Source organism: Prionailurus bengalensis, chromosome E2, assembly GCF_016509475.1.
Source record: "Prionailurus bengalensis isolate Pbe53 chromosome E2, Fcat_Pben_1.1_paternal_pri, whole genome shotgun sequence".
NCBI classification, from domain to species: Eukaryota; Metazoa; Chordata; class Mammalia; order Carnivora; family Felidae; genus Prionailurus; species Prionailurus bengalensis.
Window position 1 is genome coordinate 27,842,035 of NC_057352.1, and position 13,467 is coordinate 27,855,501.

Genomic DNA, 13,467 nt, shown 5'->3' on the forward strand with positions numbered 1-13,467 from the left:
ACTGGAGGAAAAAGTACAGTGGAGTTAGCAGAAGGGTACATAGAAGTGATAGGGTCAAAGAGGGTCTGGATGTGGGTACATGAATGAACAGGCTCTGGGTGCATCCACAATTGCCTATGCAAAGCCTATGCAGCCTTCTGGTCTGCAAATTTGTCCCCCATATCCCTCCTACAGAGGGGTCTTTTTCTGCTCCCCACACAGCATAGCCAATGGGAACCCCCAGCTCTTATTAAAATGGAAAAAAATGCATTTCAAAATTATTGTGCTTCAATATTCATCTTGAGGTTCTTTTGCAAAACACTGATAGCTAGCCATGACTTGATGATGAAATATTGATTACACATCTATATTTGTATTCAGAGGTCTATACTGTGCAGACAGAACACCCACCCTGCAATATCTTCTATTTTAAGCCATTATGAAGATGGATGTTCCCCCCCAGGCAAGTTTTGATAAAATACTGGTGTCAATACAAGAAGACATTAATGCCAATGCAAGTCAATACCCATTTATTGGTTGGGGGTGCTTCTGCTCCACACAGCAGCTGACTCCAAGAGGGGTCTCCAAACACCACCAGCTCCTAGCCAGTCTGCATATTTCCTCATTTATATCATGGGAGTGGGAAGTGTCAGGGGAACATGGACTGGCAGGGGGCTGCCCATGCCTGCTCCTGAATCAAGAAGGGAAAGAAAATAAAAGCAAACACAACCTGTAAATAAGTCTGGAAGAAGCTTTATTGCTGTCATTAGCAGTGCACTTGTCTTCTCTCAGTTTCAAAAAGAGTAAAATTAAAACAGCAGAAGAAGCAAGAATCATCTCCATCCTTGTTAGGTTCTCAGCATATGACAGGCACTGGGGCTCATCTTGACTGTGGGTATCTGCTGTGTTTGCCTGTTCAGCACTCATTACCGCCTGAAACTCCATATATTTAGTACTTCTTAAAAATCTCACTTACTGTCTGCCTTCCACACCAGAAAGTGAGATCCAAAGGGACAGAGGGGGTTTTTTGTTGTTGTTGTTTATTTTGCTCACTGCTATATTTCCAATGTCTGGACGTTGAATTAACTTCTGCTTCATTCATTCATTTATTCATTCATTCCTCATAGTTATTGAGCAACTACCATGTGACAGGAATATAGTAGGTTCCTGGGATACACTGGTGGATAAAACAGACATTCTAGTGGCCATAGGGCAATAGAGATAAGTAAGTCCTATAAATAGTAAATTAGAAGGCAGTAATTGCTAAGGTGCATGAGCAAAGGAAGAAGAAATGGAATGCTGGAGAGACAGATTCTGTTTCTAAATCATGTGGTCAAGTTCAGCTTCCATGGGAAGGTAGATTCAAGCAGAGTCTTGTAGGAGGTCAGCAAGTAGGGAAGTGCAACTATGCAACTATGGAAGGGAGGAGGTAAGGATTTACGGAAACTTGGAATAGTACAAATATCCCAAGACAGGGATATGCCTGGTTTATTTAAAAAAGAAAAAACTGAGTGATTGGATGGAGTGAATAGAATGTTAGGACAATTAAAAGCATGATTCTGAGGTGCCCAGCGGCCACCTTGCTCTCTCAATAGCTGCTCCCCGGGAGAGCGCACGTGAAGCATGGCAGAGATAAATGGAGATAAACTAAGCAGAGATAAACAGAGGCCCCTGGATCCACCCATGCCTGAAGCAACTTGTAGCCCACATCTTTTCAGTACTTGAGGCAATACATTCCCTTTTTAAAATCACTGGTCACTGAAAGAGTCCCTGATAAAGCCCCCTGAAACCCGAGTGCCTAGGGCACTTGAGTTGCTATGCCTGCAGTGGATGTCAAAGATACCAGCTGGCTGGCTCTCATGCAGTGGGAAATCTAGCCTGGGAGACCAAGGCCTGGAATCCATCTGTGCAAGGGACGCCCATACAGCTGACAAGTGAGAAGGAACCTTTCAGTTTTGCAATTTTCAAGTGTCAGAAGGATATTGTGCTGCTCTTGTGACACTTGGCATCTTAGGTGGATTCTCCCCATCTTTCATCAACACGTCTGCTGTGTGAGATATGGCCTTTGCACTCACATGATCCGGAACGCACAGCTGAGAGTGAGAACTCCAGGTGTTAGCTTTTCCACCAAGTCTCATTTGAAGGACCAGACAGACCCTCTTCTTCAATTACCCATGTTGTCAACACAACACTTTCAAAGGAATCTATTCAATTCAACAGGTGATTTGAGTGGTTATTCTTCAAGATGCTGTGGAGTCAGAGAAACACACAACTTGGTCTATTCCCTTAAAAGGCAGATAATCTAGAGGGCAAGGGTCCCTTTGATTCATTTCATTCATTCACATACTCCATGCTAAAGGCAAGACACTAGGTGCTGGGGTAGAGATTACCCAAACGGGAAGGACAGACATTCACAGGTGAGTACTTGGTGTGTGACCACTCATCATTATTCATTCAACAAATGTGAAGTAAATGCTTCTTGTGGGCCCAGAACTCTTTTGGGCATTAAGGACACAGCATCCATCAAAATGAACAAGACCTCAATTCATGTGGAGCTTATGTCCTATGGTGTAGACAGAAATAAAGTGACATTTTAAAAAGATGATTTCTGGGGTGCTTGCGTGGCTCAGTCAGTTAAGCTTCCGACTTCAGCTCAGGTCATGATCTCACGGTTTGTGAGTTTGAGCCCCGTGTCAAGCTCTGTGCTGACAACTCAAAGCCTGGAATCTGTTTCAAATTCTGCATCTCTCTCTCTCTCTCTCTCGCTCTGCCCCTCCCCCTGCTCATGCTCTGTCGCTCTGTCTCAAAAATAAACATTTTTTAAAAATTAAATAAATAAAATAAAAAGATTATTTCTGTCAGGAAAACAAGAAAGTGAGAAAGACAAGAAAGGATCAGAGGAAATCTTCAGAAACAACCACAAAACAAGTAATAAAATGACAATAAATACATATCTATCAGTAATTATTTTGAATGTAAATGGACTGAATGCTCCAACCAAAAGACATAGGGTGAAAGAATGGATTTTTTAAAAAGACCCATATATATGCTGCATACAAGAGACTCATTTTAGACCTAAAGACACCTGCAGATTGAAAGTGAGGGGATAGAGAAACATCTATCATGCAAATGGATGTCAAAAGAAAGCCAGAGTAGTAATACTTAAAAATAGACTTTAAAACAAAGGTTGTAATAAGAGACAAAGAAGGATGCTATATAATCATAAAGGGAGCAATCCAACAAGAAGATGTAACAACTATAAATATTTATGCACCCAACATAGGAGCACTCAAATACATAAAACCAGTCAATAACAAACATGTAGGAACTAATCAATAATAATATAATAATAGTAGAGGACTTTAATACCCCACTTACATCAGCGGACAAATAATATAAGCAGAAAATCAACAAAGAAAAAATGGCTTTGAATGACACACTGGAACACACAGATTTAATGGATACATTTGAAATATTCCATCCTAAAACAGCAGAATACATATTCTTTTCAAGTGTACATGGAATATTCTCCAGAATATATGACAGATTGCCACACAAAACAAACCTCAAGAAATTCAAGAAGATTGAAATCATACAATGAGTATTTTCTGAACACAATGCTATGAAACTAGAAGTCAACCATGAGAAAAAAATTGGAAAGACCACAAATACATCGAGGTTAAATAACATGCTGCTAAACAATGAATGAGCCAACCAGTAAATAAAAGAAAAAAAATTAAAAAGTACATAGAAACAAATGAAAATGAAAACATGGCAATCCAAAACCTCTGGGTTGTATCAAAAGCAGTCCTAACAGGAAATATATAGCAGTTCAGGCCTGCTTCAAAAAGGAAGAAAAATCTCAAATAAACAACCTAACCTTACAACTAAAGGAGATAGAAAAAGAACAATAACTAAAGGAGAGAGAAAAAGTGCAACAAACAAAACCTAAAACTATCAGAAGAATGGAAATAAAGATTAGAGCAGAAATAAATGTTATAGAAACTAAAAAAAAAAAGGTTGATGAAATCAGGAGCTGGTTCCTTGAAAATAAATCAATAAAATTGACAAACAGAGGTTTATCGGTTTATCAGTTTAATCAGACTTATTAGGGAAAAAAAGAAATGACTCAATAAAATCACAAATGGGAGAGGAAAAATAACAACCAACACCACAAAAATACAAATAATCATAAGAGAACCTTATGGGAAACTATATGCCAACAAATTGGGCAACCTTGAAGAAATGGATAAATTCCTAGAAACATATAACTACCAAAACTGAAACAGGAAGAAATAGGAAACTTGAACAGACCAATAACCAGCAAAGAAATTGAGTCAGTAATCCAAAAAAATCCCAACAAACATATAAGTCCAGGACCAGATGGCTTCACAGGTAAATCCTACCAAACATTTAAAAAAGAGTTAATGCTTATTCTTCTAAAACTATACACACACACACACACACACACACACACACACACACACAAAAGGAAGGGAAACTTCCCAATTTATTCTATGAGGCCAGTATTACCCTGGTACCAAAACCAGATAAAGACATCACTAAAAAAGAGAACTACAGGCCAATATCCCTGATGAACATAGATGCAAAAATTCTCAACAAAATGCTAGCAAACAGAATTCAACAAGACTTAAAATTCAACAAGATTTTAAAAAAATCATTCACCACAATCAAGTGAGATTTATTCCTGGCTTGCAAGGGTGGTTCAATACTTGCAAATCAATCAAAGTGATACAAGGTTAAGAACCATATAATCATTTCAATAGGTGGAGGAGTAGCATTTGACAAAGCACAACATCCATTCATGATTTAAAAAAAAAAAAAAAACCTCAACAAAGTAGGTTTAAAGGGTACATACCTCAACATAATAAAGGTCATATATGAAAAACCCACAGCTACCATCATCTTTTTTCCTAAGGCCAGGAAAAAGACAAGGATGTCCACTTTCACCACTTTTATTCAACACAGTACTAGAAGTCCTAGCCACAGCAATCAAACAAGGAAAAGAAATAAAAGGAATCCAAATCAGTAGGGAAGAAGTAAAACTTTTACTATTTGCAGATGGCATGATACTATATATAGAAAACCCAAAAGATTCCACCAAAAAACTGCTAGAACTGATAAACAAATGCAGGAAAGTTGCAGGATACAAAACCATTGTACAGAAATCAGTCACCATACATATAAATAAGTTCAAAATGTATTAAAAACCTAAATGTGAGACCTGAAACCATAATAATCCTAGAAGAGAACACAGGCAGTAACTTCTTTGTCATTGACCATAGCAACTTTTTTCTAGATATGTCTCCTGAGGCAAGGGAAACAACAGCAAAAATAAACTTGAGACTACCCCAAAATAAAAACTTCTGCACAGTGGAGGAAACAATCAACAAAATTAAAAGGCAACCTACAGAATGGGAGAAGATATTTGCAAATGATGTTTCTGGTAAAGGTTTAATATTCAAAATATATAAAGAACATAAAATCCAACTTTCAAAAAACAAATAGTCCAGAAGACATGAACAGACATTTCTCCAAAAAAGACATACAGATGGATAACAGACATATGAAAAGATGCTCACCATCACTTGTCATCAGGTAAATACAAATTAGAACTATAAGGAGATATCACTTCACACCTGGCTAAAATCAACAACACCAGAAACAACAGGTGTTGGCAAGTTTGTGGAGAAAAAGGAACGTTCTTGCACTGCTGGTGGAAATGCAAACTGGTGCAGTTTGGAAACAGTACAGAGGTTCCTCAAAAAGTTAAAAATAGAACTACCTTAGGATCCAGTAATCACACTACTGGATATTTAGCCAAAGAATACAAGAACACTAATTCAAAAGGATACATGTTTATAGCAGCATTATTTACAATAGCCAAGATATGAAAGCAGTCCAGTGTCCATTGACTGTGTGTGAGTGTGTGCGCGCGCGCATGTGTGTGTACACATACTGGAATACACACACACACCAGAATATTATTCAGCCATAAAAAGAATGAAATTTTTCCATTTGCAACAATATGGATGGAGCTAGAGAGTATAATAAGCAAAATAAGTCAGTCAGAGAAAGACAAATACCATATGATTTCACTCATATGTGGAATTTATGAAACAAAACAAACCAGCAAAGGGGAAAAATAAAAGAGAGAGGGAGAGAGAAGACAAGAAACAGACTCTTAACTATAGAGAACAAACTGATGGTTTCCAGAGGGGAGGTAGGTGAGGGGAAGGGTTAAATAGGTAATGGGGATTAAGGAGTGCACTTGTGATGCACTGTGTGCACTGTGATGAGCACAGTGTGATGTATGAAGGTGTTGAATCACTATGTTGTACACCTGAAACTAACATAAAACTGTGTGCTAACTAACTGGAATTAAAATGAAAACTTAGGGGCGCCTGGGTGGCTCAGTCGGTTGAGCGGCCGACTTCGGCTCAGGTCATGATCTCACAGTCCGTGAGTTCAAGCCCTGCATCAGGCTCTGTGCTGACAGCTCGGAGCCTGGAGCCTGTTTCGGATTCTGTGTCTCCCTCTCTCTGACCCTCCCCCATTCATGCTCTGTCTGTCTCAAAAATAAATCAACGTTAAAAAAATTTTTTTAATGAAAACTTAAAATTTAAAAAAGTTTTAATTAAAAAAAACAATGATTTCTGAAATTGATAAGTGCAATGAGGAAAATACATCAGGGAAATATATTCCAATAGAGAGGTACTGGGGAGTGTGGAACAAGATGGAGAGGTCAGAGGAGGCTGAACTGAGACCCACATGATGGGAAGGAGCCAGCTGCAGAAATGCAGGGAAATGTGCTTGAGGCAGAAGGGATTGGGGTGCAAAGGCCCTAAGCAGAAGGGAGCTTGGCCCACCTGAGGACCAGAATCAAGGCTTGTGTGGCCAGAGCTTAGTAATGGAAAGAGATAGGAGGTGAGGTCAGGGCAAGCATGGCCAGATCATGAGGAGTTGGGGTTTTATTCTGAGTGCTGGCACTTTTATTTCTGGGTGATGTTGACATACTCCCACTCAGATAAATTAGCATTCTAGCCTTAGCAGATCATTTGGGTAGAAGCAAGAAATGTACTCAGCAGTGCAGAAAGATGAGGAGGGTTCTATGATTTCTCAAGATTCCAAACCTGGCACCTTATTTTTCTAAAAAGAAGAAAGCCTTCAAATACACAGAGTCACAGACTGAAAGTAAGGAAAGGAACAACAGAACATACCAGGTGAAGAGCAGCACCAAGGCAAGAGCAGTTTATCCTGAGCAGAGAGGCTTGAGGGGGTGGAAGTGGGCCCACAGAGGTGTGAGAGATGTGTGTGCTGGGAGTTGACCAGGAAGACCAGGGGTAGGGAGTGGGCTGAGGGTGGAGGACGAGAGTAGGAGTTAAAGTTAAATGGCTGTCATGGACCCCATGTGGCCCCATCAGCTTCTACCCTCCTAGGGAAACCTCAACCCTGGGCCCAGGGTAGGTCAGGGCTGTGACAACCATCAGGCTGCAGGAAGACCGAGTTCCCAGACTTATAGCAAACTACACATCTAGCCCTCAGCCATAACTGCTGTGTTTTTTGGCAGTGGGAAAAACATGAAAGAAGTTTATTTCTCTGTAGCAGTTACAATGATGAGCAGAGAGAAGTAACTGAAAAGGTCGAACATGCCCTTCACCTACTCAGCTCATAAACCAAGGGAGAGGCTGAATGCTGAGACTTAGGGAGGAGAGTAAATCCTCCCCTGTGCTGAGGCCTGCAGAGCTGGGGTCAGGGTCAGCCTATCCTGGGGGGATGGTTGCTCCTGCCCCAGCTCCCTGGACCCTCTGGCTTAGCTTCCTGTATAGAGTGGGCTAGGAGGCACTATGCCTCTAGAGTTTAAAGCCAAGGCACCTTAGAGAAGCAGTATAGGGCTGCACTGACTGCAGAGAATGGGCTCTGGACTCATAATGACACCAGTTCAAATCCAGGCTGGTTGTCATTCTAACTTAAGTATGGCACTATTGGGGCTGAAACCAACCAATAAAATATTCCAAAAGGAGTCCATCAGCATAAGGAAGGTACTTGTTCTCCCCTGTGCTAGTGCTACAGGGCCACCCCAAGGTTTCCACCATACTAAAAGAACAGGCTCTCGGCTGTAACTAAACTCTGAAGCAGGTGAGAGGTGCAGAAGCTTGAGTATCTCAGGTGGGCCTCTTGCTAACAGACACAAGTCAGTGGCAGAGCCCAAAGGTAAAGTGTTAGTGATTGCTTCCAGCATTATCTAGGACAGAGTGGGATCATCATTCCTGAAAGGGCCTGAATAAAACTGCTAGGAAGTTATATCCCAACAGCAACCAGAATTTGAAGACCATGTCATTAAAACTATCCAATGAACTCCTTAACTCTAGTTTTGTGCCCACCAACCATTTGTCTGGTTTCAAATTCGTTTCCTATATCATGTGCAACAGGGAGAGAGGGTGTTGACAGAAAAGAGGCCAAGTGACCATTTCCCTTGGCAGGCATGTTTTTTGTTAATAAACCAACCTTCCTTTTCTCTCTGTCTGTCTCTCTTTCTCTCTGTCTCTCTGTCTCTCTCTCTCTCTCTCTCTCTCACACACACACACACACACACACAGAGAGAGAGAGAGAGAGAGAGAGAGAGAGAGAGAGAGAGACATATTCAGAATGCTTCTCACTGTATTCACTGTGGAGGGAGTGAAGGGGATTATTAATTGTCTTTTGGGTGTGGATTAAACCAAACACCAGGGGATGTCTCTATGATTCCAGTCCCCAAGGTAAATGTTGCTGGCCCACAACAACCTCATCTCCTTTCTCTTCTGTTCCCACTCTGCTCCACCCCTCTTGGTACATCAGAGCTCAACAGTATCAGGTGAGAGCTGCAAGGATCCAAGAGTCCATTGAAAACAATGACTCCTGCTCTGATGTTCACAGAAGTAGCACTGGGTTCTGTGAATTCTTGGCAAAAATTCAGAAAACCTAAGGGAATCCACACATTAGCTGATAATGAGGCCACACAGACTAACTAAAGCATCAGCCACCTCATTAAACTGGGAAGCTTAATACTGTTTTTATTGCACAATCACTTCTAAATGTCTTTTATTAATAAAATTTGGGGAATGAATTTATTATTCCTTAATAAGTGCAGTGTGTTTAGTTGACAAAATCATTACAAAAATAGGGATCAATGAGTGTTGAGAAGACTAAAAGTTACTCTTGTTTTACAGGGTTGGAAACAACCAGGCCACCACCCCCCTACCAATCATTTTACAAATGAAGAAACCAGGGGGTGAAAAAACTCATATTTTTACTCAAGCTTCAATTTGTCTTAAACTGTTAGAGTATTCTGTAACCCCATATAGCCAATAGCAGCTTTAGTAATTAGAGTTAATGTCTCTAGAATCTGTTTGCTTTATTCTTTTAATTCACTCAAACCTCAGCAAACAATTGGCCCTTGAAGTCAACTTTACAAATAAGTATAAAATTGTCATCAATTTACCTGCTACTCTTTGTAAGGAGGGAAAGGAGAAGGTTCAATATCTGTTAAAAGTGGGGGAGAGGGGGTGTAAAAAAACACCTCCCACTTATTACACCAATAGTTTCTCCACATTATTTAATCTCCTCAACAATCTCACAAGGCAAGTATAATTTTCCCATTTTACATATAATAAAATTACCACTGGAGAGGTTAAAATACTTTCCAAGGGAACATATGTTTAGAAGTAAAATCTAGTTCTGTCTAATATTTGAGTCCACTCTGTAAACGCCACTGGGTTCAGCACCACGGACAGAGGCAAAGTCCCTAGAGTCTTCACTGCGGAAGAAATAGGGGCTGCATGGGTGGAGTATGGGTGCTGAATCCTGGAGGAGAGCTCTAACTACAGAAATGTCTGAACTAATAGGAAGGGGATCAGGGCCAAGGAAGGGCTCACCATCAAAATCTCTTCACAATAATATCAAACTGCTCTTTTTAGAACAGATTTCTATCCTCCCACCAACTAGTTAAGCTAGGACAAGCATTTTCATCTGTAAAATGCCATTCCCAGACTGCCACCCAGAGTTTTTGTAAAGAAAAGATGAATGAATAGATGGGAAAGTTATCTGGAAATTCATAAAAATTCACTGGTAAAAAAAAACTGTAACAAATAAACCCCCAAATTCCAGTGGTTTAACACAACAGATATTTATTTCTCACTTATGTAGTACTCCCAAGCAGGGACTCCTAATTGTCATGAAGCTCATCTCCAAGAGTGATTCTGGTACCCAGAGTGCTTCCTCCTTGTGGCTCTTCCCACTTCCAACATCCAAAATGGCTTTGAAGGTCCTCATGTTTACCTGCATCAAGCTAGAAGAGTAAAAATCATGAAGAATATCTAAGAAGATTTTTTATAAGCCAAGTCTGGAAGTGGAATATATCCCTTCTGCTCACATTCTATTGGTTAGAACCCAGCTCATGGCCACACCTACCAGAAAGGGTCCAGGAAGTATAGTCTCCCTGTGGGGACAGGAAGATAAGGAAATGTTTTGATGAACACAGATCAGTCTCTTGCTCCTGTACAAAGCTGAGAAGTCACAATTACATGATTCTTAGCCCCATTTGAGAGCTTGAGAGTGGGAATAAACTAAGGACCAACCATGTAAAATATCTTGTCTACTGGGCTTTCACTGGATACATATGTTGGTAATCTGGAATTCCCCAGCTGAGCATCTTCCATCCTTCCATGGTGCAAAATTGAGTAAGCTTATCACAAGCTAGAGCTGTTAGACCATTAGATTACCCAGAAAGATCTATCTACCTACCTACCTACCTACCTACCTATCACCTCCATATTCCTGGAAATTCTAATTCAGTGGACCTAGTAATGTGTTTTTAACACAGGGAAATTAAGATCCTTTCAGTTGCAAGTGACAGAAATCCAATTCACATGGTCTTAAGCACCAAAGGAAATGTACTGGTTCATGTAACTGTGCCAGGGGTAGAACTACTTTGGGGCATAGTTAGATATAGACACAAAAAGTCTCATTGGGTCACCCCCACTCTCCATCTCTCACCTGATCTCCTCAATAGAGGATCCATTTTAAGGCCATCTCCCTCATGGGTCAAGGTGGCCACCAGCAGCTCCAGGCATACTCTTTTATGAACAGCCCCATGAGAACTACTCTTTCTCTGTAAAAGTCCCATAATTTGCCCATTTGGTAGTTATTGTCCTGGCTTGGTTCCTATGCCTATCCCTGAACCAATCACTGTGACCAAAAAGATGGTACCCTCTGATTATCTATGTCTGTGTCATGAGACCATCCTGAATCTAGGGGTGAGGTCGAATCCATACCATGAATATACACCAATGTGCACTAGAGGTGACTCTCAAGGACAACTAAGGTGCTATTCCCAGGAGAAGGGGGACAGGGAAGGGATGTTAGGCAAGCATCAACAACAGGATTCTCATATACTAGGCTATGGGAGGCTCCAAGAGAGGTAGGAGCTCTGAGCTTGAAACTCCCCACAGGACTGGGAAGGAACATTCTTTCAGACATGCAAAGGGGTCTCTGCTCACCAAGCTGCCTGATGCCTCCCACCCCATCCCAAACCCCAGTGGAGTGCCCCTTCCATTGAACACATGAAGCTGAAGTGACTCTCAGGGCTTTCTTTGTCAGCAGGCCAGGAGTCTACTTGGCCTTTTCACCCAGACCCTCTCAGTGGCTCTACCCCCAGCACGCTTGCACCCTCATCGCCAGCCAAGGCCTAGTGCTTGGCTTCCAATAACATCAAGGACTTAAGCTGATAATGACTTAAAGGTTAGTGACTTGAGGCCCATGAGCAAAAAATGACCTATGAATCCTTAAATCTGAATTCAACATTCTGTGTGTGTACACAATACATGTGAGTGCTTCTCCTCTTCACCAAGGAAAAGAAATCCACAACTTTCATCCAATTACCTAAGGACACTTCACCTAAAAAACACTAAGAACCACAAATGTTGATTGTGGCTTCTTTGGGCACCTGTTTGAAGTATTTAGTGGTGAAATTTCATATTCTGTAATACTCCTTCTGGAGAAGCAGGAAGCTATGTGCCAAACTGAAATGATACTCTTAAATCAGTGTTTCCTGAGATTGGCTCATTGGAAGATGAGTTGATGTGATCTCATGTCCAGTAGAAGAAACAAGAACATTTCCATGTTCAAATAAGTTGGGGAAATGTTGGGTTAAACAAACTTCTTTTCTTCAGGACTTGTCATAATGTTCTTTAATATTCTAACATGTGGAGTGACTCTCCAGGAGGAGTTGTGGTAGGTAGGTGGAGTTTCCCAAAGTTATTTAACACAAGCACTGTCTTGTATGGGGGTTTGCTTTGTTTCCAGCATCCTGTTCAACATTTTCCTGAACACAGATTCATGGGACTATCAATTTGGGAACCCCCTTGTCCTCAAGGGATGTATGTTTGTGGTGGCAACTTTGTGTTTACAAGCATGAAAAAGCTTCAAAAGGGGCAGTATTTAAGAGAAATAATTCCCTGTTCTTTGCTTGAATTAGAACAAATGAGGTATCTGTATGTTTGCGAGGCTCCAGGGCATCCCTGGGTGTCTGTGAGCTGTGGCATGTCAGGTAGAAAGAGCAAGGGACCGGGGTCCGCATGCCTTGGGGCAGACTCGTGGCTCTGCCACTAACTGGCTATGTAATTAAGGCATGGACTTGACCCCTTTGAGTGTCAGCCAGTTACCTGTAAAAGGGTTTGATGTGAGGATTAAATAAGATTGTGAACTAAATGCACAGTGTCTGGCACTCAGAAATGCTCCTCCATAGCAGCTGAAGCAGAAGACTGTCTTGGTTTGGGGTCTGCAGAGCTTCACCCCTTGTTCTGGCAGCCCCAGGAAATTCTCCTATTGTCCTTACCTGCCTTATCCTCTTGCCTCAACCTTCTCCCACCTGCTCTTGACAGCTCCCCATTCTCTCCTCCTCAAGCTGCTTTGCTGGTGCTCCAAACATGTCCGAACACTGCTGACCCTCTTCCCTGCCCTCTGAGCAGGGAGATGGGTGTTGGCAATAGGACCACAACCTCTGAGGCTGGCTCCCTCCCACCTGCCTCAGCAACTACCCTGGCACCACCTTGGGCCAACAAACCACATGGGGATGGATGCAAAGGCCTCACTATCTGCTGACGCTGGCAGACTGTCCTTCAGGTCACCCTTTATGGTATGTCACCAAAAGCGAACAAATCTATGCTGCGTCTCTTCTATCAGAGCTTGTTTCTATCTGCATCTGTCATCGCTGATTGCATTTCAATGGGTTTAGTCTCTATTTTAAATAAAAGATTTATGCCTTAGCTGTCAGAGCCTGCTTTTATTTGAAAATTTAATCTTGTTTCTGGGAGTCTAGATTAACTTATTAGATTTAGGCGTCCCTCCTGTGTCTCTGAGAGAAAAGGAGTAGATTCTCCCCTCTCTGCATATGGCCCTGCACATACCACACAGCAGAAGCCAAGAGCT

At 41.4% G+C, this 13,467-nt stretch overlaps 1 long non-coding RNA gene across 1 annotated transcript in view; it reads right to left on the reverse strand.

The window, feature by feature from the left end:
* Positions 1–492: 492 nt before the first annotated feature.
* Positions 493–13,467, reverse strand: part of LOC122494177 — a 29,329-nt gene continuing 16,354 nt past the window's right edge. Inside the window, exon 2 of the long non-coding RNA XR_006300115.1 lies at positions 493–670. This is a non-coding gene — a long non-coding RNA (uncharacterized LOC122494177). The remainder of the gene's footprint in view (positions 671–13,467) is intronic.